The 27,961-nt window shown below is 36.4% G+C and overlaps 1 protein-coding gene and 1 long non-coding RNA gene across 3 annotated transcripts in view; one reads left to right on the forward strand and one right to left on the reverse strand.

Annotated features, from left to right (window-relative positions):
• Nucleotides 1-7,299, reverse strand: part of ccdc92 (coiled-coil domain containing 92) — a 26,066-nt gene extending 18,767 nt beyond the window's left edge. Inside the window, exon 1 of one of the 2 annotated variants that reach the window (XM_051118222.1) lies at nucleotides 7,140-7,299. The gene's annotated coding sequence lies outside the window, so the exon portion shown is untranslated. Of the gene's footprint in view, nucleotides 1-5,674; nucleotides 6,120-7,139 lie in introns of those variants that run through there. The other variant, XM_051118223.1, reaches the window with a different exon arrangement.
• Nucleotides 7,290-26,771, forward strand: LOC127170344 (uncharacterized). The gene is made up of 3 exons (XR_007828343.1): nucleotides 7,290-7,367; nucleotides 12,164-12,310; nucleotides 26,174-26,771. It is a non-coding gene; the product is annotated as an uncharacterized LOC127170344 (long non-coding RNA).
• Nucleotides 26,772-27,961: the final 1,190 nt, after the last annotated feature.

A 27,961-nucleotide genomic window follows, 5' to 3' on the forward strand; every position in this document is an offset into this window, starting at 1 on the left:
AAGGCTGACATGGAAGAGAAGAAATTGTTAAAGGAGTCATCGGATGCCCATTTTCCACAAGTTGATATGATTCTTTAGGGTCTTAATGAAAAATCTATAACATGCTTTGGTAAAAATTTCTCAATGGTAATGTAAATAACATCTTTTTTTACCTTGCCAAAATCAGCTCTGCAAAAATCATCCTGTTCTGGTCGAGGCTGCTTTAAATGTTAATGAGCTCTGCTCGCCCCGCCCCTCTCTTCTCTCTGTGGATTGACGAGCCTGTTTACTTTAGCCTCATTTAGTCGTGTTTAATAATAATAATAATAATAATAATAACAATTCCTTACATTTATATAGCGCTTTTCTGGACACTCAAAGCACTTTACATAGAAGGGGGAATCTCCTCAGCCACCACCAGTGCGCAGCATCCACTTGGATGATGCGACGGCAGCCATATTGCGCCAGAACGCAGGACCTCGGTTTAACATCTCATCCGAATGACGGTGCTCTTTTGACAATATAGTGTCCCCGTCACTACACTGGGGCATTAGGGCCCTCACAGACCACAGGGTGAGCACCCCCTGCTGGCCTCACTAACACCTCTTCCAGCAGCAACCTAGTTTTTCCAGGAGGTCTCCCATCCAGGTACTGACCAGGCTCAACCCTGCTTAGCTTCAGTGGGCAACCAGTCTTGGGCTGCAGGGTGATATGTCTTGCTAACTAGCACGTTATTAGGAAAGGAGATCACAAAGATTCATTAAAAAATGTCGGGAGTAAATGACAACCGCTACATTCATTATTACATCCAGCAACACAACGTCTAACTTACATCCCTGCTCCGGCATCAAAACAATGGAGATTGGACTGTTACAGCTGATATAAGGCGGGTCTGAGGTAAGACGCTCATGTCAATCAACTATCGTGGGCGCGGCCTCTGTCGGTGTGCAGGCATCTGAGAATGGCTCGATTTAAAAAAGGGGATATTATTTTTACAGATTAATTAAAAACCACTGCATGGATTTTTATCATTATAGGGTAGATTTGTACATACACTGCCAACACACATAATGTTCAAACAACATGTAAAAGTGAACTTTGCATCCGATGACCCCTTTAAATAAAGTTGTTATTTTTGTTTTCTCTGTGCACAAAAAGTATTCTCGTAGCCAGGGCCATTAACCATTGAGCTAAGTGGGGCTGAAGCCCTGGGGCCCGAGCAAGGAGGGGGCCCATGACTGGCTGTGGAGATTGACTGGCCATCGATAGTGCTGATCGCCAAAGCCCCACCACGTCCGCTATTAGGACTTTTTCCGTAAATTCTATGCATTACCATTAGAGATTAAAACATTGCTTTGAATTTGGTTTACAAATCAAATGCATTTTACTTTTGAACGACCTGTGCACGTATCTCAGGTGATCGCTGCACCTTATGCCCGCATTCACCTCTCTTCACTTAGTTCTGGCATTATCTGGAAATGGTACACAAAAGAACTTATCTTCGATAAGTAAAAATGAGTCATCTGTTCTGAAATCAAAGGAGGCTATCTAAAAAAAAATGAGGAGAGGGGAAAACATGAGTTAATCAAATCCCCATTTTATTTTACTAAAGCTGATGATGCATGAAAGTTGTGGAATAGCAAGTGGACCGGGAACATGGAGCAGATAAAAACACAGCGTCATCGTTCCCACAGATTTTAGGTTAGTTTGAATATAAACTTGCTGAATGTATAGCCTATTGCTTTTTGTGTTTGAACAACATATATTTGCTTATGGGTTGAGAGATAGTCTGGTAGAAATATGTAAATCATTTTGCGCGTCATGATGTAGGCTAAACTTTTCATCTAAATGCATTTTAAGCGTTGTGGTTTAAGCAACGCTAACAAATGTAACTGTTTAAGGACAATAAGCAGCAAGGCAGAATTAATTTTGGCAAATGCGCACATTAAAACAATTTCAGCCTGCAGTGCACACCTGCTCGTACAGCGCCTGACTAAACTTGAGTTATTTTAAACGTTCAAATACACAGTTACGTGTCAAAATGCCTGTATCAGCACAGTCATATTTTTCTTAAAAATGAACGTAGTTAAAGATAAAGCATGTGTCTATGTGTAGGCTATATGAGATCTTAAAGGGATAATTTATCCCAAAATAAAAATATTGTCATCATGTACTCCCTCAAGTTGCTCTAAACCTATATGAATTTTTTTGTTCTCCTCAACGTTTCTGGTCCCTCACTGACTCCCCAGGGCCCAGTGAGGTTGCAATATTGTGTTGCCAAGTCTGCGGTTGTTTTCCCCTTTTTCAAATCAAGCCCTTCTCAGCTTCTTGTCACGATTGACATGACTGTCTTACCTAAGACCCGCCCTGACTGACCTGTAACAGTCCGACTCCAACTGCCATTGTGTCTACTCCGGTGCAAGGGAAGACAACATGTCACAGATTGAGCGATTGAGGTGTTTTGTTGCTGGATGTAATAATGATCATAGCAGTCATAATTTACTCCCGACATCTGAGCCGCTGAAGATGCAGAGGATTAATGTTACTTTTGTTTTAGAAGGAAATGCACCCGGCGATCTAAATAAATGCTTCTATGTTCGCGCGATTCATTCGTGATGCAGCTTCTGCTGTATAAAGGTTTTTATGCATCTTTGCAGATCGCCTTTCTTAATAATGTGCTAGTTAGCAAGTTTCATGGCTAAACGCAGCTAAATTTTTAGCCGTATATAAAACAGCACTCTGAACAGGGCTGTTTTTGACAAGGTAAAAAGGGTGCTTCTCATTAAGACCCTAAAGAATCATATCAGCTTGTGGAAAACGGGCTTCCGAAGACCCCTTGAAATGTGATTGGGCTAGTTTTGAGTAGCAATTGGGCAGGTTTTTTTGTTAAAACCTGGGACCCCTGAGCATGCACCTTTACATAAAACAATAACACAGCAAGTGAATCGTGCCCACAGCTAAAGCTAAAGCTTAGAAGTCAAAGAAGATAAAAGCAAAGATTAGAGAAGCAGCCCTCTGTAAAATGACGAGCACAACAACAGGTTCGAATTGTATTGCTGTGGTATCGCGGGAAAAATGAATTTTAACCACTGATTCTTCAAATCATATTCTTTCAGCAATGATAACAAAACAAACTTATTTTCATAGTGCAGAACATAGCATCTGCTCGACATGATGTAACCGCGCTAACTACTGGAAGCGTTTGTGGGCAGGTCAGACTGTTCGTATTACGCTGGCAGGTCATAATTATGCTAATGTGTTAACCAGTGATATAGTAACAGGTAGAAGATTCGAAAATATAACGACTCGTTAAGGCGATTCTGAGCCAAATCTTTCTTTTGAAAGACAATATCTTTATGTATAATGCACTTTTGTGATTAACAACTCTGTAGACTGTTTACACTGAAGGATAGCTACGTTACAAACTGCAAAAAAATATCTTTCTTAAAAACCCATATGACCTGCTCTTTAAGTGCAAATTATGATTCCCCATTGCTACCTCAATGCAAATTCAAATTAAATACTGAATAATGCACAATCCTGACACAAACACAGTAAAACTCCATATGGCTTACATATACACACATCCTACATCACTTTTTTCAGTCATGCTATAGGTGGACAGCTACACAATCCGCTTACAACATCAGTTGGGTGTCATTAATAGCATATCTGATCTCTCTTTGCCAGCACAATGCACACAGACGTTGCACACAGTGAGAATGACTTTGCCACGGTCAAACCTGCTGTGCTTAAAACGATTAAAAAAAGTGTTCAGTAATGTTCAAGACGGCAGCTAAGTTATATAACAAAGGACACTGACAGATGACCTCCATTACTTAAAGACAGAAGGAGGGAGACTACGAGACTCCGTGGAGCAGGCAAAAACTATGAATAATTTATGAACAATGAAAAGTGAAGCATATGAAGGAGCTTGTATGCCTACTACAAGCAATACCAATATTAAGGTACAACTGCAAGTGAAGATGTCATCTAGAGTACTATCACATGAGCACTTCCTAAAACAAGAGAGCTTCCCAGCAGCCACCATCATGACATCATAATGACATCATACTGTATAATAAGATGAACTCCACAAGTTTGTATAAAACCTGATGATCATGTTCTCCAGCATGCGAGATGTTTCAAAGAGCATCCTAAGCTTCAATGAAAGAGTCACAAATTTATTTCTTAGAATAAGTTGCACCATTTGACATATGAAATATTCATTTTACATAAGATTTCTTTTCATTTTATTTGTTTTACACATTCTTCTAATTCCCAGTTTTAAAGGATTAGTTTACTTCCAAAATAAAAATTTCCTGGTAACTTACTAACCCCCATGTGATATAAGAGGTCCATGCCTTTCTATCTTCAGTCACAAAGAAATTAAGCTTCTCCACACGATTCCAGTCGAGGAATAAAGGGCTTATCTACCGAAACAATCTGTTATTTTCTAAAAAAAAAAAAATAAATACAAATTTATATACTTTTTAACCACAAATGCTCGTCTTGCACCAGCACAACCTCATGCATGTAGGTGGAGGTACCGACCCAGTGTTTCCAAAGCAAACATGCAAAAAAGTCAGACACCCTTTACAAAAAAGGTAAAACAACGATGCCAGATGATTTTCAAGTTGAAGGAAAAAATGAGATGGAGTTTTTCACCCTACCCTACCTTTTTGAACTAAAGTACACAGACGAAGAATTAACTGCACAATGTGATTACATAATACGCAAAGAAGCGCATCGCAGAGCAAGTGCAAGATGAGCATTTGTGGTTAAAAAGTATACATTTTTATTTTTTTTTAGAAAACGACTCATTGTTTTGCTAGAAAAGACCCTTATTCCTCAGTTGGGATCCTGTACAGCCCTTTGAAGCTGCTTTGAAACTGCAATTTGGACCTTCAACCTGTTGGCTCCCATTGACATCCCAAAAAAAATTCTGGAATGTTTTACTCGAAATTTTATTTCTTTGACTGAAGACAGAAAGACACGACCATCTTGTATGACATGGGGGTGAGTAAATTATCAGGAAATTTTTATGTGAACTTAAGTGAACGTATTCTTTAAATCAGAATTTGAATTCCAGTTTCAATGTGGAAAGGCTATTGTTTAACTCAGGCTCAATAGAAAAATTAACGGTCCATAGCATTTGAAAATAATGTACTACGTATACTAAACTTAACCATCAGTGTTAACAAACAAAAGTATATGTAATAAACATGAATCATACTCTGCAAGTGCAGTGTAGACACCAGGTGAGCTACTGAGTAAGTTTACTATGTCAGAAAAGTCATATGAAACTGGTTTGGTGTGATGCAAACATGACAACTTGTTCATTTACAAATGACATACTATGGTAAAAGTATTTGGAGGTCATAAATTAATGTGCAAAGAGCGGCATGAAGCCTTTATTAATCTATCATTTTTGTGTGAAAAATACTACAGTCATTGGTGTTAATTTCAGCTGGAATCTGAAGTACATTTGTGGAGGCGTCTTAGCACACAGGCGTCCTTTTTGGCATTTTTTATAGACTACCTAGTCTATAAATTCACACAATATTTCAAAAGATAACCCCTATAGTAATAACCAAATCATAACACATTCATTTCCAAGCTGACGAAGCATCAAGTGAGCATCAGAAACAGAGTGCACCCCATCACCATCTGTATCCCGCATCCATCTGCTTACCGTAAATTAACCGTTAAATCACAGGCGCTGGGAGCATTGACCATCCTTCAGAAGTGATATTCCACAGCATATGTGAAGACTCACTCTCTCACCACTCCTTTAGGAGCATTTATGGGCTGGTAGACATTTTAGAGCGCTGATGCTGACATTTGCTCTGATCTGACTGATGTTGGTCCCTACAGTCAGAGGGTGAGGCCTCCCCCACCCTGCTCCACATGAGACAAAAGAATCCCCCTGACATTAGTACTCAACTCTGTTGTTCTTTCCCCGTACTATCTCTCACTCTCTCCCTTAACAGCTCTCTTTCTTGCCCTCCAAATTCTCTCTTCTCTTGCATTAATAATCAATGAGCTGCAGCTTTAGAGGAGACTCTAAAAACACTGTTATATCCTAGTCCCGATAGCCACTTCGCACACACAAACATCCAATATCCAGTGCCTCAGTATGTAGTCACACCCACTACATACTCCTGCATGATGTAAGCTAGTATGATGACATATTACGTGCAGCACAAAAACACCAGCAGGTTACTAGCAACTGTTTGTCAGATATTATTATAAACATCACTGCTTTTCTTTTTTTATTATTAAATAAAGAAAACAGTACAAAAATCATAATTAATAAAATGTGGGACCTTCATGGCAACATCTGATTGGACGGTGCACATCAACACATGCACGTGAGAATGGCTGGGATGAACAGGATCATAAACGGCACCTGCATTGCGGACAGCGCAACAATCAACAAGATAAACCACCATTTTAGTAAAAATTAATTTAATTACATCAGAAGACATTTACCAGGTTAGAGACACAATAGGATGTGTTGCGTTTTTACTCAGAACCTGTAAACATTGCAGAAACAACAGCACATGTCCAAAACAATAATGCATATGCATCTGTTTGTTGAAATATTTTCATCTAAATAACTTAATGACTGATTTGAAGCAAATAAACGTTGACGCATAAATAAATAAAAATCACAAAAATAATCGATAATGATTTAAAATCAGTTCATTTTCTAAATATTCAATATTATAAGCATGTCAAAAAAACATAAATTATATCAAATTCATTTTTGACATCCAAAACAATTAACCAGAATGTGTCAATGTCAAAAATGTTTTTAATGACATCTATGTGACACTTCATAACCCACATCTTCACAATCGTCTCCAGTTACTGTCATAATAATCAGCCACCGGCTAATGATCTCATCCGTCCGAAAATACGCAACAAGCACTAAACAATAACAACCTACGTTAACACAATGGTTAAATTGCGTTCTTGAAATATACATGGCAGCACTGTTTTCAAAACAATACAGTGCAGTAGGCTTTCTTTGAAAACATCGCTTGTTTGTTTCAGTCAGCGGCTGGAGCCCGAGCAGGTGCAGCTGAGATGCGACCTGCCCCTCCGCGCATATTACACCGGGAGCGAAACGCAAAGAAGCGGCCGACACCTACCAGAAAGACGGGCTGAAATTAGTATGTGTCTGATGGGTAGAGTTCGGGTTGGTTCTGCTGTTTGCGGGCTGTTGAGGAGAGATTTGCTAGGTTTTGTCTCCTCGGTAGAGCAGAGAGAGAGAGGGCTGTGTCTGTCATCTCCCGGAGATACAACACTAAATAAAGCGGTGCATGCTGGGATATTGAGGAAAACACAAGGGCGCGCACTTCTGAGGGCCTCTGGCGCAGGTAAAACGCACGTACACAAGTCACTGTATATTTAGCGCCGAGTTATAGGTCTGATGGATGTAGTGATATTAAAGTCAGTGGCGAGTTAATTGTGTCAACCGAAATCTAGGCTATTTGACGCAAAGCGTCATCACTATAGAAACATAATGACGTTTATAGTGCGCACTTGGTTTACAGGTCTGCAAGATGTCTTCATGTGTCATTATGTAGGACTATGAAAATTAAAGTTAATATAGTCCTTAATATATCAGTTGGAGGGAGTGGGGGGAAACGCCCCAACTGTTTTTCGCTAATTAGCCGCTAGATAATGTGAAGATAGCCTACATTTTTATTGTTGCTACGGACTGCGTTGACAATGTGTAGAAGTATTTACCATGAAGCTTACACTGGTGATGGACCCGAGAGAAAACGGGTTTTACAGTAAGTGATCTAATTTTCAGCAGTAAGTTGGCTGGCTGGCTGGTCTTAGCTGGTTTTAGCTGGTCTCCCAGTCTAGCTAGGTTTGTCAAGCTGGTTTTAGCTGTTTTTTACAGCTGGTCTCCCAGCCTGACCAGCTGAGGAAGTGGCCAAAACCCCTCGAAAACCATTCTGCTGACCAGCTATAACCTGTCTGGATGACCAGCTAAAACCAGCCAACCAGCGTAGGCTGGATTCAGCAGAAAACAAAACAAAACAAAAAAAAGTGTTTTAAAGCTTGCAGTTTTGCAGACATCACAGTTATTTATGATAGTTATTTATTAGCTAGTTATCTAGCCAGTTAGCATCAGCTAACACTATTCTTCAAATAGGCTATTATAATTTTGTCATTCATAATTATCAATTATATACTTTTTATTTTAAGGTAAAAATGCCTGTACTCTGACTTTGCTGTAAATGTATAAAGCAAAAATTGCTTTATTGCTACCCCACCCGCAGGGGCATTTTACCCCACCTGTGGGACTAAACGCCCCCCGGTACAAATTTCATTTTGTTAAAAAATCTAATAACATGACAAGGACATTTTTTATACTTGGTAATAATTTGTTATTGTCATTAAAACAATAATTTTTATTTATTTTATTTTGTTTAATTTCTGTTTGAACTGATAAAATGAATAATCTTTGGATAAAAGCATCTACCAAATGCAATTATATTTATGATGATATCTTTACAGTGTTCTCACTAAGAGGTGAACAAAAATATGCAAAAACTTGTCCTTGATATTTCACACAGTTGACAAAGAGTGGAAAAACACACAATATCCACTATTAGACTTTGTCATTTTTAGAAGACATAACAATGCAAAAAGTCAGCAAATTAAACAATTTATAATAACTGTCATAAGTAATTCAAAACATTACTTATTATATCACTAGTAACATATCACTAGTTAATTTATCATTATAATTATATAAATAATAAATAAATCATTATAATAATATAATTAAAAAGATTTGAACATAATATAAAATATAAAATATATCACCAAGCTTTCAATTTTAAAATGTAATTTATTTCTGTGCTTTCAAAGCTGAATTTTTAGCATCATTACTCCAGTCACATGATCCTTAAGATCTGATTTGCTGCTCAAAAAACATTTATTATTATTATGTTGAAAACAGCTGAGTAGAATTTGGTGAATAGAAAGTTCAGAAGAACAGCATTTATCTGAAATAGAAATCTTTTGTTACATTTTAAATGTCTTTATCATCATTTCTGATCATTGAGCATTGCTAAATAAAAGTATTAATTTCTATACCCCAAGCATATTTCATAGCATATTAGAATGATTTCTGAAGGATCTGGTGACACTAAAGACTGGGGTAATGATGTTGAAAATTTAGCTTTGAAATCACAGGAATAAATTACATTTTAAAATATATTCAAATAGAAAGCGGTTATTTTAAATAGTAAAAATATTTCACAATATTACTGTTTTTGCTGTACTTTGGATCAAATAAATGCAGGCTTTTTAAAAAAAAAATAAAAAAAAAAAAAAAAAAAACTTACAAATCTTACTGTTCAAGATTATGACTGGTAGTGTATGTAATATTCAGTGTGTGTTACATTTCCTTTTTTCCCCTGTTTCCATAACATTCAATAACAACTCATTGAACTTAAACTTCAAAACTCATTTTAATCTTCATATGTCTTTAGTATATAATGATCTTTCACATACGAAAACTAACTATAGTCTTTAAAAGGGCACCATAACAGTTCAAAACGATTTAATATGCCAAGTTAACGTTAGCTATTTTTTCACTATACACAATACAAATCTTGTTTTGGTTAGTGTCTGATCATGAGAACATGAGGAGTATCTGTTTGCCAAGACATAATCTCCTGGATTAGTCAAATTATAACAGCCTTCAAGTGCAGACTGGAACTCCACCAAGAGGAACATTCCACAACAAAACCAATTTGTTTGAGTGAAGCCTCTGCATTTTGGAAAAACACAAAACAGACGTGTCCTTCATAGTCGGATTTTTCATGCTGCCCACTTTAAATACAATTTCAGCTAATTTGAGGCAGTTGTACAAATTATTTTGAGAGTTCACAGCAACATCAAATCAATGCTCAGTGCTAATCCACTGGAGGATTAAATACACTAGTGTTCTAACCTTTGAAACAAGCATCACTTCATGACTAAATATAGTATTTTCAGCATTCTATAGCAGGGAATGTCCACAAGAGAGCAGTGTTTTACCATTTCACTCAAACATCTTGACTTTGACCTGCGTGAAGGTTAATGAATACACTCCCTTTTTAGATGTCACTGACAAGTTAATATTTCAGTAACATTGCACATGCTGAGTGAGACCTGAGTAAGAATACACACTACTGTTTTTTTCCGAAGGACAGTTAAGGAATAACTCACCCCAAAATGAAAATATACTCACCTTCAGGCCATCCAAGATGTTGATGAGTTTGTTCAGATTTGGAGGAATTTAGCATTATGCCACTTGTTTACCAATGGGTCCTCTGCAGTAAATGGGTGCCGTGAGAATAAGAGTCCATCATTAAGGCATCTTAACTTTAAACCGTCGTTTCTGGCCAAAATATTACTTCATAATGTTAAAAATGTGTCCATCCCCCGTTGTCCGCTCACATCAAAATCCACCAACATATTTGTTTTAATATGTAAATGGTGCTCAATCAGTGCATATTTCTCTCCTCACTATTATGGATAGAGAAAGCAATTGTTTGAAATTAAAAATGCTTTAATAATGGATTTGTTTATTACAAACACATCATATGGATTACTTGTGGATTTTTTTTTCTTTGTGATGTTTGTATCAGCTGTTTGAACTCTTATTTATTCTTAGACGGCACCCATTCACAGCAGAGGATCTATTAAAAGATTAGTATACTTCCAGAACAAAAAATGACAGATATAAGATGTTCATGTCTTTCATTTTTTGAGGAAAACATTTCAGGATTTCTCTCCATGTAACTGATTTCTGTGGTGTCCCCAAATTTGAACTTCCAAAATCTCCTACATCGCTGCAGAAGTAACCAACCCCAGTGAACATGCAAAGAAGATCAAACACCCTTTACAAAAAAAGGTAAAAACAGTGATGTAGGACGATTTTGAAGTTGGAGGAGAAAATGAGACGGGAGTTTTTAGACGTACCCTAACTGTCATGACCGGGAAAAAAAAACAGTTCACACAGAGCTAGACAAGATGAGCGTTTGAGGTTAAAAAGTATATAAATTGTAAAATTTTTAGAAAATAACTGATCGTTTCGCTAGATAAGACCCTTAATCCTAGGCTGGGATTGTTTAGAGCCCTTTCAAGCTGCATTTAAACTGCATTTTGGAAGTTCAAATTTGGAGGGCACCATAGAAATCCATTACATGGAGAAAAATCCTGAAATGTTTTCCTCAAAAAACATAATTTCATTACGCCTCAAGAAAGAAAGACATGGGGCGAGTACATTACCTGTAAATTTTGGTTCTGGAAGTGAATTAATCCTTTAATGGATGGTCTGAGGGTGAGTCAATTTTCAGCATTTTGGGAGGAACTATTCGTGTAAAACTGGAGAGGAAGCTGTGGTTTTTGCAAAAGCTTTTTCTTATAACACAGATTCATATGCTACATAGTAAATAAAACATAATGCCAACCACCCATCTAAAACTTGAACCACTTTGTGGAACAAAAAAGTCGTCCAATCTTGTCTAAAGTTGTCAATCTGTCCAACTGGTAGAAGGACTGTTTAGACTTTGTATCATATGTTTTAAATTATATTTAGGGCGCTTATAATATTTAACCGACAGCAGTTGACAAGTTTCAGTCCGTGTACGGTGTCACTCACTCACATATTACACCAGATGTCATGTCCGTGCCTACAGGCTGTGGCCATGCTAATGCTCTTATAGCAACAAATCACCCATGTTCAGTTTCCACTTTACAGTTTATCTTTTGAAAACGAAGAGTGGCTATTCCCTGAGCCCAAACCCTCAAATCCCTTTACTGAGCGCCCGAGGCCGAGAACAGAAGTCGCTCTGTACTTCTCTCTCCACACAAACAGACCTCTCTCTTCCTGAAATTACATTTGGCATAGTGAATTCCGCAGTGGCCCAGCTACTGTGTAAAGTGATATGAAGCAAACAAAAAATCAATTTTCAGAACCATTCAAGAAGAAGAGAGCAAGACTTGAGGACAGTCTCAAATAAAAGGCAGTAGGTCTGTGGGATAAATGGAATTGTTGTCTTACTCCCGAGATGTTATTGTTTGGAAATGGACTTTAATCTTTACCCAGCTTTCGTTCAGTCTCTTGACCTGGATTAAATTCTTCTCTTGTCTTTATTTTTAGGGTGTCTGGCTAACAGCCTAGAATTTGGAAAGGAGAGAGGAATGAAAGAAAGAGAGACTGATGAAGGGGTGGTTGAGGGCACCACCATTTTTTTTCCCACCAGTGGTGAAGGCAAACTTCTTCAATGAAACACATACCTTATTCAGGGTTTGTTTTACTTTGTGTCTTTTAAATTATTTATGTATCATAACAGGTAGCTATAAAAATCCAGAAAGGGGAAGGAGGACTCACTCCCCAAATAAAACATGAAGACCACAGTAAATGTCCATCCAGAGGAAATCAGTCTAGCATTTCAAAAAACACTGAATTATATGAGAGAAACCATGTGCGATGTGGGTCACGTTTAAATACTAGAACGCTCTTAACACACACACACACATTGCTGTCAGGCGGTATGGCACTAGCTGGAGATGTATGCCTGTAAATGCATTTAGTCTTCTCAACTCCCTAAAGCGATTTCCAGACTTTTTGGCACGCTTTTCTCAAAAAATCTCAGTCCAAGTACAATCAGCTATTCCAACCACGCAAAAAATGCACCATTCAGACAACTCCAGCTAATCTAGTGAAATAGACTTTGGTGAAAACTTTCTTCCTACCACTATCATCTACAGAAATAAAACAAAAATATTAGATAAAGGCTATGACACTTCTTCGAGCAGTTCCAGTCTTCGATTTTAAATAGGCTTTTCACTGTTATGACTCATCTCTCCTGTCTGTGTTTGCATGTTCCAGACAGACTGTGGATTAGTTGTTATGATTTTTTCACTGACTCTTTCTGCAGACTGCATAGATAAGCCAGTATGTGGTAACAAGTGATCCTCTGAATCTGAGTACACATGCTACTTTATAGTTGCAGAAAAGTGGATTAAGGATTAAGTAGTATGTCTGAAATCATAATGGATCAAAATGCATCATCTGATTTGTTGCTTCACTGCTTTATCAGACAATGACCTCTCAGCCAGAAAAGTACCTCACAAAATTGATTTCAGGCAGGCTTCTGATAGTCTAATGATCAACAGAGAGCTTTGGTCATAACTAACCAAACATTTAATTACTACAATGCTATTTTCTTGAATTAAATCAAAAGTTGATCAAGTTGTTCAAAAGCATATACTACCAGTCAAAAGTTTTTGAACAGTAAGATTCTTAATGTTTTTTTTAAGTCTCTTGCTCACCAAGCCTGCATTTATTTGATCCAAAGTACAGCAAAAACTTGAAATATTTTTACTGTTTAAAATAACTGTTTTCTATTTGAATGTATACGTAATTTATTCCTGTGATTTCAAAGCTGAATTTTCAGCATCATTACTCCAGTCACGTGATCCTTCAGAAATCCTTCTAATATCCGATTTGCTGCTCAAAAACGTTTATTGTTATTACTATGTTGAAAACACCTGAGTATAATTTATTCTAGGTATCTTTGATGACAAGAAAGTTCAGAAGCATTTATCTGAAAGAGAAATCTTCTGTAACATTATAATTGTCTTAATCATCACTTTTGATCAATTTAAAGCATCCTTGCTAAATACAAGTATTAATTTCTTTCCTAAAAATTCTATTATATAAAATCATATAAATGCTGATCGAAAAAAAAAAAATCACTCAACTGTTTTAAATACTGATGATAATAATAATAATAAATGTTTCTTGAACAGCAAATCAGCATAGTAGAATGATTTCTCAAGGATCATGTGACACTGAAGACTGGAATAATGATGCTGAAAATTGTTCTTTAATCACAGGAATAAATTACATTTTAAAATATATTCAAATAGAAAACAGTTAAACTGTCAAACGATTAATCACATACAAAATAAAAGTTTGTGTTTGCCTAATATATGTGTGTGGACTGTGTGTAATTATTATGTATATATAAACACAAACACTCAGTGTACAACTGGCCGAGGGCGGAAATATGCTATTATGGGACATCCCATTAACAGTAATGGGTGGGGCCTGAGCAATTTGACGTTAATACTGCTCAGAAAATCAAAACGCTTAATAATTGAGGCTGTTTAGGCTTGGGATTAAAAAATAAAGAGCGAATAGATTTTTATTTTTGTAGGGTGGTTGTGTCTACACACTGCTATGACACATTTTTTTTATAATTTGCATCCAATGTCCGCTTAAGCTGAACAATAAGCAACATTTTAGGAGCAGTTGGGAATGGTTTGAGTTGTTTGTTTTGTCTATTCTCAAACAAACATGCACGCTCAGAAGTCAGTCATCTCATTTAACAGACAGGAAGTGTCATAAATGTGTGAGTGTGATTTATTGCTCACTCAACAGGTACATTCTGAAATGAGAAATCAAACATTACGAGTGTCACTGTGAGGAAACACAGCACTCTGTGAAACAGTGCCCCTATGCACACCTTACCTGTAAAAAACTACAAGCCCACCAGTGTTTAACTGTGTGTGCCAGGCCAGTAATGAGGTCAGGTGTGGTTTAGATTCACTAGGAGCAGGTAGTGAGAGGAATGAGCTTGAACTCAGCAGAATGGAGTATGTGTGAACAGGTCCCGTTTGGCTGATCTGGATTGGATGGTGTTCAGGTCTTGGGTTCAGTGCTGGTAAAAAGCTCAGAAACTCAATCCCACAGACGCAGTTGGGACGATGGCAAACGAACCAACTCTTTATTGCCCTCATTCTGACATGCTGCCAAAACCAACCATTTTCAGGTAGTAATAGTCTTACAGTTATTATACTGGAGTTGGCAAGGCAGATCTTGCCCCAAAAACGTAAAGCTAATTTAATTTTCCAAAAGTTTTTTCCCCCTTCATTTAAAAAGGGAAGTCATAATCGCTCTGAGATCAAATTGAAAGTGTCATTTATTTGATTAGTTCAAAGTGAGCAGGCCTGCCAATGTATTCACAGCCACTGAATAAAATTACTGATTTCAGCAAACCGTGCTCCACAATGCAGTTTTTCAGCCCTCATTACTGCAAAACCTGAAGTAGAGTTTGAAACCGACCTCCTCGGTTTTTCAAATGCACCATAAAATAACTGACTGCCTAATATTGTTTGCTTGCCAAGAGTGAAATTACTCTCACAGAGCCAAAATGGAGCATTTGTTTTTGAAATGATGGAAATAATGATAATAGGCAAACACTATATAAAATATATTTACAATAAATCTGTGTATCTTTCTATCTATAGATAGATATATAGTTGAGGTCAAAAGTTTACATACACCTTGCAGAATCTGCAATTATTTTACCAAAATAAGATGGATCATACAAAATGCATGTTATTTTTTATTTAGTGCTGACCTGAATAAGATATTTCACAAAAACCTTCTGCAACTGTTACAGAAGGCTAAAACACTCACTGAAGCTTCAGAAAGAAAAACAATGCAATAAGAACCAGGGGTGTAAACTTTTGAACAGAATGAAGATATGTACATTTTTCTTATTTTGCATAAATATCTTTTTTTCATTTAGTACTGCTCTTCAGAGGCTACAGAAGATACTTACGTGCTTTTCAGAAGACAAAATGAGCAAAAAGTTCCCTTATATTCAAATGAAAATGCTCTTAATGCATCGTGTTTCCTTCTGAAGCATTAGTGAGAATTTGAACCTTCTGTAATTGTCGTCAATGTGAAAAGATGGATCTCAAAATCATACAGTCATTGTTGGAAAGGGTTAAAATGCACAAAAATGCTGAAAAACCAAAGAATTTGCAAGCAATTTAACTGTTCAGGACAAACAAGTTACTCATGAACAACTATCACTTAAAAAAAAAATAAAAACAGCTGTGGATCATTCAGGTATTAAGAATCAAGTGTTTTTAAACTTTTGAAAGGAATAATTTTTATAAATTCAACTATTATTTTCTCTTGTGGACTATATGTAAATATATTTTATGTGAAATATCATATTCAGGTCAATACTAAATAAAAAATAACATGCATTTTGTATGATCCCTCTTATTTTGGTAAAATAACAGATTCTGTAAGATGTACAGTATGTAAAGTTTTAAACTCAACTGTATATATATATATATATATATATATGTACATATATATATATATACACTGTCCTCCAAAAGTTTGGAAAAGCCCTAGGAAAGTGGGGTTTTGGACAATATTGGCATGAATCCTTTTTAATTTGTGATAATTTTGCACTGATAAGGGACAACACAAACTATGAAAACACTGAAAACATATTTTATTACATAAACAGTTTATACAAAGAAAAAACTTAAATTTTCGATGAATCAAAATAGCAGCTATTACAGCTCTGCATAATCTGGGCCTAAATTCATTGTATTCTAAACTTAATTGGCAATCAATTGTTGAAGCTATTAAGATGTGCTGACCCAAAAATCTTTTAAAAACCTGAGCCTAGTTTAAACCAGTAACCAGGCATCACAGCTGGCAAAGGGGCATGTCTGACTTTGGCATGTATATATTGCTGTTATTATGTAATCAAAATGAAAATTATATGGTCTTCAATGATAATGTCAAGTAACTTTAATGTATTTGCACCAAAAAATTATAAGGATTTATGCTGATGTCGTCCAAAACCACACTTTGCCAGGGGTGTTTCCAAACTTTTGGAGGGCAGTGTATATATATATATATATATATATAGTAGAAATGTAGTACGTTTTTAATACAAAACTAAAACAAAGCAAATATTACAAAATATAACATTAAAAAGTGTATAAATCACTCGCTTTACTAAAGTAAAACTGTCTAACAGCAACACCACCAAGTAAATTTACAGCGGGAGTTCTTGTGTCTCCCCTGAGCCCATTGAGTTTTAACAGACCCTCTAAACCATTCGGTGGGTTTGTTGGGGGATATTTGAGAATGAATGGGGGAAAGTCACGTGAGAGGAGGCATTGCAATATGATTGGACATGACTGTGTATGTTCGCCTGTGATTGCTTCATGCAATAAATTCCGCCTCTTCTCCTGTTCATACCCACTCCGTGTTTATGAATAAACAATATAATGATGTTAATGGGAAGACAAATTTAAAAAAGTAAACCACTCATACACTTAAACATCACCACTTTGTTATTCAAAATAGAACTTAAAATGGCATGAAAACATGATCTGTTGGAGTTTTTAGTGAGTAATCAGCTTGGTGAAATTTGAAGCAAATATTCCTGGCTGTGACCAATATTTACAGAGCTTTGATGACTGATGATCTGAAAAATTAAAAAATAATTCCTGCTTAGGAATCACTGTTTTATGTGATGCAGTGTGCGCTTGACATCCACTTGCATAACTGCATCTGTGATCACTTCATTAGGCCTATGGTTATAGCAGACACTGTATCACCAAAGCGACTTAGGCCTACACAAAAATGCACATATTGCATTCCGGTGCCAGATATATTCTTTTTCTTGTCTCATAATGTATAGGTACACATGTTTTACCTATAAAACACAATCAGTGGCAAAAAGTCAGGGAAATAAACGTGCATTGCAGAGCTCAACTCAAGGGGTTAATCCCAGCCATTGAGCTAAACCTTTTCCCCATCAGCGCTCTCCAAAGAGACATCCGTCTATTTCATTAATACCCCTCATCATGTTCAGACCAGATGTTAAAGCAAAACGAGTCTCTCTCTCACTCTCTGCTGTGGTGAGGTATGGAAAGTATTTGCTAGGTTCCTCTGAGGGCTGTGCAGCTGGAACACACAGGGAGGAAGCAAAAAAGATAGAGAGATAGCACATAAACGCTGGAGAGATGGAACTCAGGAAAGATGTGTGAAAAATGGGCAGGGGTGGACTGCTGTAATAAGCCATTAGATAAGGGCTTGGATGGCAAACATACGAAATCAAACAGAAGGTCTGTCTCAGATAATACATTTCTGGCTCAAGATTGACAGAATAATGGTGCTAGAATATCTGTCTAGTTTTACATATTTCTGCTCCACACCATTTTGTGGTATACAGTAAGTAGTGTGGAATATTGAATACTTCATGCACTCAACAGTTGCAGCTTTCCTTATTTGGCTAGAATAGTTGGGTGCTGACAGAAAATATGCAACCAAAAAAATTTGATTTGAAATTTAATTCGAGACAATATTACTTAAGAAAAATAGCGTATAGATGGCCACCCTTTAAGATATATTTTCCCCGTGTATTTTATGAAGCAAAATACTAATGTCAATATACTAATACAGATGCCACATTTCTCAATATAATATTAAACGCTTTGGTACAACATCCAATATGGTTCAGTATGCGCTTCAGAATTGTGGTTTTCTGTTTTGTGTTTAAATTATTTCCGTGCATTTTATGTCTCTCTGAATTGGCTCTGTATGTGTTTGCCAGTGAGTTTACGCGCTAAGATGAGCAAACGCCTCCCCGCTTATAACGCACATTTGAAAAAGCAACACGCCAAATATCTTCCCTTGTAATAACTTGTAATTTAAAGCATTTCTAACCCTCTTGTCCAACAAAACAGAACATGTTTTTACTCCACAACATCAGTCGAGTGTTTAAAATAACTTAATTATGTAATACAATGTAGATTCTGCAGAGTGATGTAGAAAATATATTCTGTACTATAACAAAGGTTATGTCAATTAGCAATGGATTGTAAATATACTTAATTATTATGAAAATATAATGAATTCTATTACTTCCATGATGCATATGTGGGGTTTCTGTGTGAGGGCGCGCTCTGGCTTTCAGTATGAACGAAACAAACATAACACGTGTTTATAGTACTCAACAATGGCAAAGCCACCAGAGGCAAACTGAAACGAAAAAAAACAAAAAAACGAGGTATGCATTGAACCATGAGCTAACTGTATTGTTGCATTCCTATACACTGTCAGTCAGAAGTTTTTGAAAACTACGATTTTTAATGTTTTTTTTTTTTTTGCTCACCAAGCCTGCATTTATTTGATCCGTCTTATTAATTTGAAATGTCTTTATCATCAATTTTGATCACAGGAATAAATTACAATTTTTAAATATATAAAAAAAAAAAAAAGTAAAATATTTCACAATATTACTGCTTTTGCTGTGTTTTGGATCAAATAATCGCAGGCTTGGTGAGCAGAAGAGAATTCTTTAAAAACATTAGTTGTATAATAATAGTTTAATAGCAATATACTTCTAGTTCACGTTTTAGTTTATACACGTTGTACATGTTAAAGTACAAGTCTCAATAAACTACTAGTTTAATAGTTTAATCATTCTAAATATGTATGTTTTCCTTAAGTAAACTTAAATGGATAGTTTACCCGAAAATTAAAATTGTTTCATAATTTACTCAACCTCAGGTTGTTCCAAACTAATAGCCATTGACTTCCATAGTAGATTTTGGAAGTCAATGGCTATCTTCAACTCTTTTATTACCAGCATTCTTCAAAATATCTTCTTTTGTGCTAAACTGAAGAAAGAAACTCATACATGTTTATAACAACCTGAGAGTGAACATTATTTGGGTGAGCTATCTTTTTAACATCAAACTTTCGAATAAAACTGCAGAAGAACTGTCATTAAATTCAGCCAAATATTGATCTGTTTCTGTGTGGCTTAATAGCACTGCAAAAAATCAAGTGTCTTCCACCCATGTACTAGCCAAGTATACTTACTGAATACTTGAACATTTGTTAAGTAGATCTCTGACAGGTACATAAAAAATAGACTGATAGCCCTGTTGAAAAATCTAGCATATGCTGGTTAGGTATGTTTTGAAGCATGGCTGCTAGTTTGAGCTGGTTTAAGCTGGGTATGTGCTGGTCCTAAGCTGGTCCTGAGCAGGAGCTAGTTGCTTAGGACCAGCACATGACCAGCTTAAACCAGCAGCCATGCTTCAAAACATACCTAACCACCATATGCTGGATTTTTCAACAGGGAGTATACCTTCTTTGTGGTTAAAAAGAAGTAATCTAATAGCACAATTGAATAAACTGAATAAAACATCAGTTGAGCTGATGATGATGAATATCAAGTTGATTAGGGCGTGTAATGGATGTATTTAACAAATTCTTTCATTTAACAAAAAACTCTTGAGAAACCTTTTGATTCCTATTTGAGCGTTAACACACACTCCTGAATATAATGAGTGGGCATTGACAGGTTAAAAGTAAGCTTCCTTTGGCTCAGTCAGAGACTTTATAGCCCATGCAGGTGAAGTGGTCCATAGCTTCAGGTGTTGACACTTTAAACACTATGGAGTAATGGGACACACACCGCAACCATTTTTGTGGCACTTCTTTTTTTGAAAGGTGAATGAAAGTGTATACTGTATGTGAATTCTTACAATGCATCAGGGTGGCCCACAATTCAAAACACACAAAGAGTCGTTCAGCACAAATAAAGGCAAAGATAAGAACATCTTACAGCACTGTCAGGACACTAAAGCATGTCGACTCCCATGAGCGGCCCACATGTGTGTGGGAGATCCTGGCCTAAGCTCAGACAGATCGACGCTGCCGCTGTTCAAGCTATCCTGTCATCATGGTGGCTTAAATTTAGAAAGCTTTCTCTCTGCTTGTTCTTGGTTTTGATCCAATACACAGATTTAGCAAAAGACTCTATGTTGTCTTTTCCTGTTATGCGTGTTTCAGGAAGAGGTAGAGTAATACTCCAGCATTCCTTAAATTTGGATATCCAATCATTTTGCTGTAGTTTGTAACATTGCCTTAGTTGGTAATACAGTTTTGCTTAAATTACATAGCTGAGCACAATCTGGATTCTGAAAAATTTTCCAGCTGATTTTTCTTTTTAAGAATCTGCTGTTGGGAAATATGAAAACCCACATACTTTATTGGAAGTTTTTATTGGAAGGTTTACATGGGTGGTATATTTTAGCCAATTGCAGCACATATATATTTCTTTCATCTAGCTCAAACAGACAGACCACTGACTGTTTCTGTTTTAAAAAGAGCAAGAAGAGAGGAGAGAGACATAAGTCAGATTTAGAGTGATGGCAGAGGGGATTTTGCAAACCTTGACATTCTTCTGCTGATCTGCATGTTCTGTTAAACTCATGTCAGAGCAGGCGTGGGAGTTTCTAATACATCTGAAATATGGCCTTGCTTGACATGCATAGCGTGATGTTAAAGGAATTGTTCAACCAAAAGTGAACATTTGCTGAAAATGTATTCATCATTTTCAGACCATCCAAGTTTGTTTGTTCATCAGAACAGAGCTGGAGAAATTTAGCATTACATCGCTTCGTCACCAACGGATCCTCTGCAGTGAATGGGTGCCATCAGAGTGAGAGTCCAAACAGCAAAATGATCCACAACTCCAGACAGTCAATTAATGTCCTGTGAAGCGAAAGGCCTAATGTTTGTAAGAAACAAATTTATCATTAAGGTATTAAGGTTAAGGTTTAACATGTCCAAAATATGCATTCATAATCTATAATAACGCTTCCTCCTGTGAAAAAGTCTATCCTCTCTGGTCCTTCATCAAAATCCACAAACATATTTGTTTAGGACAGTTTTAGACTGTTTTTGCTTGTAAATAGTATTTGATCTGTACATACAGTATTCTCCTGACACACATAAGACAACTTTTTCATGGGAGAAAGCAATATTATGAACAGAGGATTTGTATTTTATCTGGAAGCAATGGTTTGAAGTTAAACACGTCTTATGATGGATTTGTTTCTTAAAAAAACACAGCTTTTCACTTCACAAGATGTTCATTGGATGTTAATGGAATGGACTGAAGTCATGCGGATTACTGTGATGTTTTTATCAGCTGTTTGAACTTTATTCTGATGGCACCCATTCACTGCAGAGAATCCATTAGTGAGCAACTGATGTAAAACTTCTCCAAATCTCTTCTAATGAAGAAACAAACACATCTATATTTTGGGTGGCCTGAGGGTGAGTACATTTTTAACAAATTCTATAGTCCATTCTATACTAAACTCTGGGTATAGATTTTTTATTTTTTAAATGATTAAGTATTAATTATAAAAATTCTAAGTGCTGGTTTCTTAGAATATATCACAATATATTCTGGTTGTTATATATCACAATTGCTACTTCAAATCTTGAAATCGTGTTACTTGAATGCTTATACTAAACCTTACCTCACAATTACATTTATTATTTTTCACTTATAAGCAGAATCAAGTTCCCAAAAATTTTGGATCAGTTTTTAAATTTAAAATGATCTTACTTAAGAAACAAGTTATCTCAGATCAGCACTCTCACAGAGACATTTTGTACAGTATGTACAAGCCCCTCTCATACAGTACCTTCGGTAATAGTAAATGAAAGCCCTGGAATCTGACCAAGATCCCACTGCGTGGTTTTGCAGCCGCTCACCCCAAACTTTCTCTGAAAGATGGAGGTTGTTAAAAAAAACACACCATTAAACTGCACAATGAGCGGAGCGAATGTACAGAGAGGGCCAAATGGCTCACGGGGGCTCTGTTTCGTGGGCCTACTGAAGCAGCCCGACGGTCTTCCACTGTTTATTTGCAGCTCTCAGAGCTCTGGATATCTGATCTGAGATCAGACTGATAGGAGGTCAGGAGTTTGAACAGCTAATCAGGGTCAAAGGATCCTGTTCCTCCCTCTGTGATTTGAAGATTTCAAGATTTGAATTCTATGCAGATGGTGAACACAAGGCACAAAAAAAAGGCAAATAGAACTTGAAAAACCAAAAAGAAGGCAAGTAAAAGGTTACAAAAATAAATAGTCAGTACAAGACAATATATGCATGCTGCTGAGTGTAAGAAAACAAGCTGCTGCATTAGTAGACATGCATAAATTCCCATGCATGGGATAACAGTAAACGGGATAGGACAATACAGCCACCCAAAACAAGCAGATCTACCACCATATAGACATAGTAACCACATGTTTTACTAAGTATGTGTGGCTGGGACTTCTTTATTGAATGACTTAAAGGATTCATGTCATCATTATCTAAATGTCTTTCTTTCTTCAGTCAAAAAGACATTAAAGTTTTGAAGGAAACCATTCTAGGATTTTTCTCCATATACTGTAGTGGACTTTAGTGGGAGCCAATATGTTGGAGGTCCAAACTGCAGTTTCAATGCAGCTTCAAAGGGCTCTACATAATCCCAGCCAAAGAATAAGGGTCTTATCTAGCAAAACGATCAGTCATTTTCTAAAAAAATAAACATTTATATACTTTTTAACCACAAATGCTCATTTTGCACTAGTTCTGCGATGCACATCTATGACTTCACGCATTACAAAATCGCATTGGAAAGGTCACACGTTTTTAGTTCCTCGTCTGTGTACTCCGGTTCAAAAAGGTAGGGTAGGTAGATCTTATTTTCTCCTCTAACTTCAAAATCGTCCGACATTGTAGTTTTACTGTTTTTTTTCTTTTATATGACACTTGACTTTCTTTGCACATTCACTTTGTAAACACTGAGTTGGTACTTCCGTCTACATCTACGCAATTATGATTATGCAATGCGTGAGGTCAAGCTAGCGCAAGACAAGCATTTGTGGTTAAAAAGTATATAAATTGTAAATTTTCGACCGGCATCGAGTAGAGCTCTTTGAAGATGCAGTAAAACTGCAATTTGGACCTTAAACCCATTGGCCACCACTGAAGTCCACTATATGGAGAAAAAACCTGGCATGTTTTCCTCAATTTCTTTGACTGAAGAAAGAAAGACATGAACATGAATGACATCCTGGATGACACTGGGGTTAGTAAATTATCAGGAAATTGAAATTCTGGGAGTGAACTAATCCTTTAATGCTAGAGTACTGTGTTATATGTACATGGTCGTTTGACAACATATCGTAACATGCAGTGACTTGTGTATCTGGTTTGGAAAAGCCCAGATTGTATTTAATTAGTCTCTTAGCAATGTGTTCCTGAGTGTCATACCCTTAGCTAATGACCTAAACAAGCTATGTGTGCCTGAGCCAGTATGGCTCAAAAGCTTATCTAGTTAGCAATGCACACTATGTGTGTAGTTAAGAAACAGAATATAATGTTACAAGCTGATAGTAAAAAAACCCCAGCAACCATCTGCTAGAGATACATTAAGCATAGCTTATGTGCCCCATTTGTGAAATAAATGATAGATTTATTTCTTAATGCGTGACGCATGTGCTCTCTCTTGCATGACACTTTAACCTTGTATAATGCTGCGTCATTTAGAAATGGACCATGCAACATGTTATATGGTAAGGAATAATGAAAGGATTTCTGATGCAAGACTTGCTTTGAGCAAAAGACAACCAAACTATTTAAAAGTTAACAAGCAAGCTCACTGGTGTGTGTATATAAAAAACTGTTCTAAAAGCCTAAAATTATTCTTTAGGTAGATGTTGTTTTAATTTAGACTGTTCTTTTAATATCATGGCTGTGTTTAGCACCAACAAGTCTGGTGCCATTTAGAACCTGTCATTTGAATTCCATTGTGAAAGTAGTGTTGTGTGGTCCATCATTTCGCTCTGTTCTGTCAGTGAAAAGCACTCACCTCATTGCCGTTTAGAAACTAATTTCACCATACAGCCATTTCTTTAAACAGCTGTCACAACTGTCACTGGCTCTGTTGAAATTAAACACACATGACAAAAACTACATACTTAGATTGAGTCAGACCAACTGAGAGACATTTGAAATAACACAAAACTTATTTGGAGACTGGTAAAAACTTCATGTGTTATTGCTGATAATAGGTCATGTGTCAGTTGGTGTATTTGGCTTTGAAATAGCCTCTGGCAGCTCTAGGTGAGCGCGTTTCAGTGTGTTGGCAGCAAAAGACATTGTACATTTAAGGCCTGTGATGAAATGCATAGAATACTGTTTTGTCATGAAACAAGTTTATATTTAAGCAAGAGTGCTGTTGTTCTGAACTTCACAGCTGTGTTTCATTGAGCCACATATTGATTTTCATACAGCAGTTTAAAAACAAGATAAGAGTAACTTATTTTAGACAATTTGTTAGTCCAAAAAGTAAAAGCAAAATTAACTGCTGTGTCTCGGGAAAAAATGCAGTTTTGTTTTTGTTTTTGAGCAAATAAGTTGAGTGAATAATTCAATGACTCTTTAATACAGCCCAGGGTTGGGGCCATTCATGAATTGAATTGAGAATGAATGGTAAATTCCAATTCACTTCCTGGAATGGAACTGGAATTGGAATTGCATGCAGCTGACAGGAAATGGAATTGGAATTGAATTGGAATGTCAGGAAACAGAATTGAAATCAAATAAATTCCACTAAATTCCACTTGAGATATTTAGGCCTGAGAGATGCAATCTTAGCGATGCCAAATTTCAGGAAATGATGATAATTCGATGCAATAAAAAGTGAATGAAATACATGAATGAACATGACTCATTTTTTTTTGTGAGTTGAGACACATATTCACCACTGCCATTCAATTATTAATTCATAATGTACAGTTCTCATTTTTATTTACTTGCATTTGATCAACTCTATTTCATACATTACTTGGTATTTGTAAAGCATCATAAATAAAGTTCAAATCTATGTCTCTAAATGCAATCACAAATAAATGCTCAGAAACAGCAATTAACGGAATTCAGTGGAATTTCCCTGAATTGAATTCCGCTTCCTGTAATTCCAATTCAATTCCAACTCTGTTTCCTGTATTTTTTTTTGAATTCCAATTCCAATTCCATTTCCTTCTTTGAATTGGAATTGTTGAGTTCATTCCTGAATTGACCCCAACCCTGATACAGCCATTTGTTTTGTTCCTCAGTGTATCAGTGTTCTGACTGAATGCATCTCAGTCTGATTTAATTCGACAGCTGAAACTAATCAGTCTATAAAGAATGACCAAATATAATTTGAAGCAAAAAGTCTGCACTGATTAGTTCTACTTTTCCTATTAATCGTTAGAAAATTCCATGCATTGTTGGAAAGACATGCCATATTTGGAAGTGAGGGTATATTTATAGAAGCTTGAGATCCATTCATTTCTTTTGATTTGTGAAGAATTTGAGAATTATTGGTTCCATACTTTCCATTCCCAGTCATGAAGATCTGGGAAAGCCCTTATATAGCAGCCAACTATGTCCACTAACTAACTGACTTGCTTTCTGTTTAACAGGAACTCCAGTTGCAGGCTTCTGGAATGTCCTGTCTCTCTCCTCTATTTTTCCTTTCTTTTTGTCATCCTGTCTGGACCGGAGCCGTCTGTGGGAGGGAGAGGTGCATGCTGGGAAAGTCATGTGCCATATGTAAACATTGGAGGAGCAGTTTATACGTTCCACACATGGGCTATAGAGCCTTGTCTGATCCTCACAGGCTTCTGGGTCTTCTGTTGCCCTCGATTCAGGCTACTCATCTTTTAACACCAGTGTCCAAGGAAAACAGGAGTACAGCAGCCAAGCAAAGCCAGGCAGAGCTATTTTCCACATCCACTGTGTGGCCAGACCAAATACTGTACAGAGGGATTGAGTCCCGTCATCCAAAAGAGTGATTTGTGGACTAAGCCAGGCAAAGCGGACTAGAGTCAGACCGGCGAAAAGAACCATTCACCATGCTGTCATTGTTCTTCCTAGATCAGCTTGCTCTCTCAGCAAGGGGTTTGTGTGATTGGGTATGGTGCAATACCTGAAAGCATCTACTTCAGCAGTATTTCTCAATTTGTGGGTTGTAACTCAAAACAATGCGAATTGCAAAATGCAAATAAATGAAGCTATATAAACAGCACTCATTGCACCATCCCAGTGTAAATTCTTCCAGCATCCCTCTACCTCCCCATCTCCTCCTCTATTTCTGTTTGTTCTCCCTCTAGGTAGTACCGCAATGGGGGGTTTGAGCCTCCGTTGAGGACAGTGAGCCAACTTCGTTTACCATTAACCATCAGGACTGGATGGACAGGCAAATTCATGAACAATATATTGAACAATATATTCATGCATTGAAGGTAAAGCAAAGTAAATAGTGTTATCTTTGGTTACACAATAGTCTACTTCAGACATTCTAATAACTATAGGTAGCTTACCAACATGTCAACTACATGTTTCTTTTTCCAAGGCATTGTTAGATGCCAGTGTTTCCTGTCATAGCTATGCAAAGAGTTGATTTCAAAAACAGTATCATAGCTATTTCAAGTGATGAACGATTTTAAAAAGTCTGACAGTACTACTAAGTGTAAGTTTTGAGTACTACTGTAAGGTTAATCCTGCCTGCTTTGAACGTTTGAAAATGATTGAAATCATTCATTAGAAATTTTGAAAAGTAATCAAATGCAATCAGTTACATTTTTAAAGTAATTGAAATAGTTACACTACTTATTATGTTTTAAATAGAGTAACTTGTAATCTGTAAACTATTACATTTCCAAAGTAACCTTCCCAGCAGTGCTTATAGTTAGTAAAATGTCTAAAGTGGACTATCGAATTAAAATCTTACCCACAAGCCTAATTACCATCTTATACCTATGCTTTTCATGGTAGTATTAATACATTTCATTGTTTAATTTTTAGGGGATTTTAATGACAGACAGTTTCCGTGTCAAATATATACAATATACAATATAAAAATATACAGTAATAACCATTTCATTAATTCATAAATAATAAACAGTTTAAAGTAAATAAAAATATCAAATGAAGTCACATTGTGCAATATAAGGTCAAATTATGAGAATTGAAAAATCACAATTGTAATATATTAAATAAGGAAATAAAGTAACAATTATGATTATTATGAGAAATAATATATTTGCAATTGTAAGATACAGTATAGTTGCAGTTATGAGAAATTAAGTTGCAGTTATGTAAAACAAAGTCCAAATTGTGACATGAACTTGCAATTACAACTTGCATACACTCTATACATTGCTGGGTAATATTTTTTTAACCCCAAAGCTGGGTTCAGCTTATTGGGT

The sequence above is a fragment of the Labeo rohita genome, chromosome 8 (genome assembly GCF_022985175.1).
Source record: "Labeo rohita strain BAU-BD-2019 chromosome 8, IGBB_LRoh.1.0, whole genome shotgun sequence".
Lineage (NCBI taxonomy): Eukaryota > Metazoa > Chordata > Actinopteri > Cypriniformes > Cyprinidae > Labeo > Labeo rohita.